We start from the raw sequence: 6,041 nt of genomic DNA, 5'->3' as shown, positions 1-6,041 counted from the left end.
TTTAAAAATAAAACGCCTTTCCTCTCTTCAGGCGGGCTCCTGACTTCCACCAATAAATCGCCATTCTATTCTTCAGGGGGGCTCCTGACTTCCACCAATAAATCGCCATTCTGTTCTTCAGGGGGGCTCCTGACTTCAACCAATAAATCGCCATTCTGTTCTTCAGGGGGCTCCTGACTTCAACCAATAAATCGTCATTCTGTTCTTCAGAGGGGCTCCTGACTTCAACAATTTTGAAAACGAAATGCCATTCCTTTCTTTAGGTTGACGAGATTTAAACAACTTTAAAAAATAAAATCCTATTCGAGGGCGGATGAACCCAAAATATCCTATTCGAGGGCGGATGAACCCAACATATCCTATTCGAGGGTGGATGAACCCGATATATCCTATTCGAGGGCGGATGAACCCGACATGTCCTTTTCGAGGGAGGATAAACCCGACATATCCTATTCGAGGGCGGATGAACCCGACTTATCCTATTCGAGGGCGGATGAACCCGACATATCCTATGAGGGCGGATGAACCCGACATATCCTGTTCGAGGGCGGATGAACCCGACATATCCTGTTCGAGGGCGGATGAACCCGACATATCCTATTCGAGGGCGGATGAACCCGACATATCCTGTTCGAGGGCGGATGAACCCGACATATCCTGTTCGAGGGCGGATGAACCCGACATATCCTGTTCGAGGGCGGATGAACCCGACATATCCTGTTCGAGGGCGGATGAACCCGACATATCCTGTTCGAGGGCGGATGAACCCGACATATCCTGTTCGAGGGCGGATGAACCCGACATATCCTGTTCGAGGGCGGATGAACCCGACATATCCTATTCGAGGGCGGACGAACCCAAAATATCCTATTCGAGGGCGGACGAACCCAAAATATCCTATTCGAGGGCGGACGAACCCAAAATATCCTATTCGAGGGCGGACGAACCCAAAATATCCTATTCGAGGGCGGACGAACCCAAAATATCCTATTCGAGGGCGGACGAACCCAAAATATCCTATTCGAGGGCGGACGAACCCAAAATATCCTATTCGAGGGCAGACGAACCCAAAATATCCTATTCGAGGGCGGACGAACCCAAAATATCCTATTCGAGGGCGGACGAACCCAAAATATCCTATTCGAGGGCGGACGAACCCAAAATATCCTATTCGAGGGCGGATGATCCCATTTTCGAAATCTTGGAATTGTCTTACCTCCGACTATTTTTCTTCGAATCGTGTTGTCTTGCTATCTCTTAAAACTTGAATTGATTTCCTCGTTCCTCCGAGAAAATTTCGACAATGGCAGAAAATCTTCTGCCCCAGTTTTGGTGCTTTTCCTTGTTCTCCAGGTGGACGCCTGACTTCTGATATTTCAACTGTTCTTCCTTGTTCTCCAGGTGGACGCCTGATTGCTGAGGATAATACCACTAGGGGAGTCTCCTTTCTTCCCCTCCTTCAATTTTTTTTTCTCAACACTGCTGGGGACAAAAGTGTTATCTTCTTGGGATAACATTGTTGAGGATAACGCTGCTGGGGAATTTTATCCCTTCAAATCGATGCTTCATTCTCCTGGAAGCTGCTGGGGATGATAATGGCTTTTGCTTTTTCTAAACACCAGTTTCATCTCTTTGGTTCTGTCCGCTGGGGATACAACTCCTTTTATTAAAACTCATTATTTTCTTTCTTTCAACACTGCTGGGGATAACACCGGTTCAAAAACCACTTCCCTTGAGTCTGGTGTTATCTTTATTCTTCCTCGAATGGGTAACTGACTTCCAGAAAATTTTCTAAATGAAAGGAAAATTTTCTTCCTCAGTTTGACAGTCTCCCTTATGGCATGCATTTCTGTCATTAATGCCATTTCCTTTACCTGTTTCAAATTAAACAAAATTTGTTAGTTTAAAACGCGGTGGTTGGTTGTGATACTCCTACTGGGGATGGCTTTCCCTTTCCCCTTCCTTGCTCTGCGTTCTATAACTTGTTGGGGATGATATTATTTGCTAGGAATGATCCCTTTCTGCTGGGGATATCCCTCTTCTTTTATGGCACAGCTCGGAAACTGGCATTTCCCTGACCTTTTAGTCTCGCATGAATTTCCCAAATCATGCTCATTGCTCTCCCTGATTTGTCCACGGGCCTTGGCCTTGAGGTTTAATAACCTTTGATTTCGGCAAGGATATCCCTCTTGACACTCGTCGATCCTTTTGTCAATTCCCTTTTGCTGGGGATATCTTTCTTGACACTGGCCTCGCGCTTGTTCCTTGCTGACTATACCACTTGGATGTACTAGTCAGATCTCGTCTTGCATAATTGGAAAGCTGATGGCCTATTTTGAAGTCATTTCCCACTTGTTCTGACCAGACAGACTCTATTGGGGAATTTTCTATGAAAGGAAAAGATAAAAGGGAACAGAATAAAAGACAACGGAAAAAGATGACTCTTTAACAAAAGAAACTATAAATAAAAACCTATCAAACGCAGACACCGACTCTAATGGTCATGACATGCATATGTGGCCTATTCTCCGTCGTCAATCGTCTTTCAAGACCTTCAATTGGCAATTCCCATCTGATTCTTAATCTTATTCGACTTGTAGTGCCCGAAGGGTTTTCACTATCAAGCCTCTCTCATTTTGGTTTTTCTCTCAGCTTTCATCGCCTTATGGTGTCTGTGAAGATTTTCACCGATAAGACTCTCTTATTTGTATCACTTTCCAGCTGGGGATTTGGAGTGTTGCCGGTATGACTCTCTCTGCTGGAGATTAGAGTCCTTTCTGTTGTGGAACAGAATGTTATGTTCGCCGGTAAGACTCGCATTTGTCTGACTTGGCATCTTTTGCAGACTGGTCAGAAGGTCTTTCTTTGGACCGTAATGTGGGTTTTTGGACAGGCTAGAAAGAAAGGGTATTAAAGGCTCAAAAACAAAATAAATTTGGGGTTTAAAATTACAACCTTCGGAACCATATTTGTTTACAACAAGCGCAACCCTTGCCCCAGTTTCTTGCTTGGGGATTATTTATTTAAAAAAAAAATTAAATTTTATTACACCATGCACACTGTGACCATTGTAGTCATTATGCACCCTATGACCGAGCCGTGAAGCGCCTACGTATCCTCTTTGAGGAATCAGGTCAAACGTAGTTCCCACTTCCTCTTTTTTTCATTTGACTTTCTTCTTCTTTTTTTTTTTATCATTTTTCTCTTCTTATTTTTTTTTCGTTTTTTTTTTCAGGCCCTTATTTCCTAGTCGTTGCTATTGATTCCGAACGAGGGGTATGAAAGAAAATAAATAAGGCTCAAAAGGGGTAACGAAGGATAAAGTATTTAGGTAGCAGAACAAAATGTCTTCGTCATTCCAGTCTTCAAAACATGCCAAGTGCAAACAACACAATTGATCATAGATTTATAGTCTCTTCCGATGGTGCTGGACTTGACAATTGTGTTAAACACTTGTTTTTTCATTTGTCATTTCTAAAGCACTGCTGGGCGACACTCTCATTCTCATGAACGACCCTCATGTCAATTTGGCGAATCTTGCATTTAACGGTTTTCTTTATGTTTTACTTGCCCCAGTTCCACATGACTCGGGCTTCAAATAATCTCAAACCGTTCTTATTTCCTTTAAATGCTTTGATCCCATTCCCAGGGTTTTATGATTAACTTTTAAGATTAGGCCCAAACTGTGTGCGCATGTCATGTCCCTAGAATCGACATTGAACAAAAATGATAAAAGGACTAAACAAAAGAAAACTGGAAATAATAAAGGACCGGATTTGCTTTAGACTACCAGCGAGATGGTTTGAATAACAAAACAAACAAAACAACCAGAATAAAATCCTAACACAGCCTGGACAAACTTAAACAAACCGTTATGACAAAACGGAAAGATAAGACAGTTTGACACAAGACAATATCTGAATTACAACCCTAATAATCCGAACACCAGAAATGACAACAAAATAAGCCACCACAAGCTTCTCTCTTGCTGACCACGGAAGAGAGCGTCCTCCCACTTTATCAAAATTGGCATCTTTAGCCACTGAGCTTTGCATCAGTATTGTCCAGACCATTTCCAACTTCGATATCATCATCCTTAGTCAACAATTCCCAAATAGGATTCGAGTGCTTCTGTTATCAGGCCTAATCCCCGCAAAGTGTGTATCATGATGTGCAGGTAAAGGATTCCGCGCGATATTCTGTTTGTCATTGTCTGGCTTACCACAAACCAACCACCTTCTTTCTTTGCGATTCAAAACAAAACAGGTTAGAATGGACTCAGTCGGTCCCCATTATTAACATCATCTTTTTTTCTTTTTCTTTTTTTCGATTTTTTTTTTCATTCATTTTTTTTTTCATCATTTTTTTTTCATTCTTTTTTTTCATTCTTTCTCATTTTTTTTTTCATTTTTTTTGTTGTGGTCGAATCTTATGGAGATTGCCTACGTATTATGACCCCGCATGAATCAGACCTTGCGTAGTTCGGACCAATAGACTGGGTAAGAACAATGAAACACATTTTTTCTTTGGAATTATCAATTTTTATAATAAAACAACTGGATTTCAAAGGTTTAAAGATGACCTACAAACTTGAAAATCAAACGACCCATATATTCTAATCAAAAGATTTATAACCTCAAAACAAAAAGGCCAGTTTCCTTTCCCCGTTTTGACAAATGCAACCAAACGGCTATTTTTGCAAATGTGGCCCCTTCCAAATCTCACATGAATTTTGAGGCCGGGGAGGATTATTTTGACACTTTACAAACTTGTCCGTTCTTTTACGAAAATAGCCTTTCGACAACTGAAAGATACTCTAAGGCTATTTCGGCAAGAACGGTTTAAGACGCGGCCGAAGCTGGCTCGGCTTATTATGACAAAATTCAAACGGTATTCACCTGACCGCCGACTATTTATGACAAGATGGGGGTAACTGTCCTGTAGACCAGGCTTGGTACATCTCAGCCATTTGCTGCTTGAGTTTAAACATCTCTTCTTTCATCTTCCCGACATCCATCTCCTCTAGCTCAATACCTGTGTCAACCTCTGGGATAGACATACTTTCGGGTATTGGTCCTTTTGATCTCGTGTGATAATGATAATATGCCAGTATACTCTTTAGAGAAACTAACTGCTTGAATTCTGGAAATGAACAAACTTGTTAGTTTTTGAGAATTTAACACATATATAATTACACGTTGAGATGCAATGCTCCTAGACAAATATCCCCTTTCTATTATGCATTTGCTCGACTGCTTGTGTCGTCCCAACTTTCTTGAAAATTTTATTCACTTTTATTTTATTTTATTTTCTTATATATATTTTATTGTGGTGGTCGAATCTTATAGAGATTGTCTACGTATCATGACCCCGCATGAATCAGACCTTGCGTAGTTCGGATCAATAAAAGATAAGCAATACTAATCATTTTTTTTTTCAATTTTCATATTGGGTTTCAAAGGTTTAAAAATGACCTACAAACTAGAAAAACAAACGACCCACATATTATAGTCAAAAGTTTTACAAACTCCAAAACAAACGGCCAGCTTCCTTTCTCCGTTTGACAAATGCAACCAAACGGTTATTTTTGCAAATGTGGCCCCGTCCAAATTTTGAGGCCGGAGAGGATTATTTTATGACACTTTACACACTTGTCCGTTCTTTTACGAAAATAGCCTTTCGACAACTGAAAGATACTCTGAGGCTATTTCGGCAAGAACGGTTTAAGACGCGGCCGAAGCTGGCTCGGCTTATTATGACAAAATTCAAACGGTATTCACCTGACCGCCGACTATTTTTTTTTTTAAATTACAATAAAAACCTGGTGTTGCAAACACGGCCCTTCAGCGCCTCGGGGACGAAGATTTTTAAGGCTGTGTGGGTCAACTAGACCAAAATCCTAAACATGACCCAAAAGGTGGTTGTTTATGCAAAGTCGGCCTTCTGGCGTCCCATTCGGGAACATTCGGCTATGTCTTGATAAAACAACGTCACCCGACTTCTTTATGACTCTTAAAATTCGACATATATTTTTTTTTTTT

This window comes from Nicotiana tabacum, chromosome 8 (assembly GCF_000715075.1).
Source record: "Nicotiana tabacum cultivar K326 chromosome 8, ASM71507v2, whole genome shotgun sequence".
NCBI lineage: Eukaryota > Viridiplantae > Streptophyta > Magnoliopsida > Solanales > Solanaceae > Nicotiana > Nicotiana tabacum.
This window is presented reverse-complemented; position numbering follows the sequence as displayed.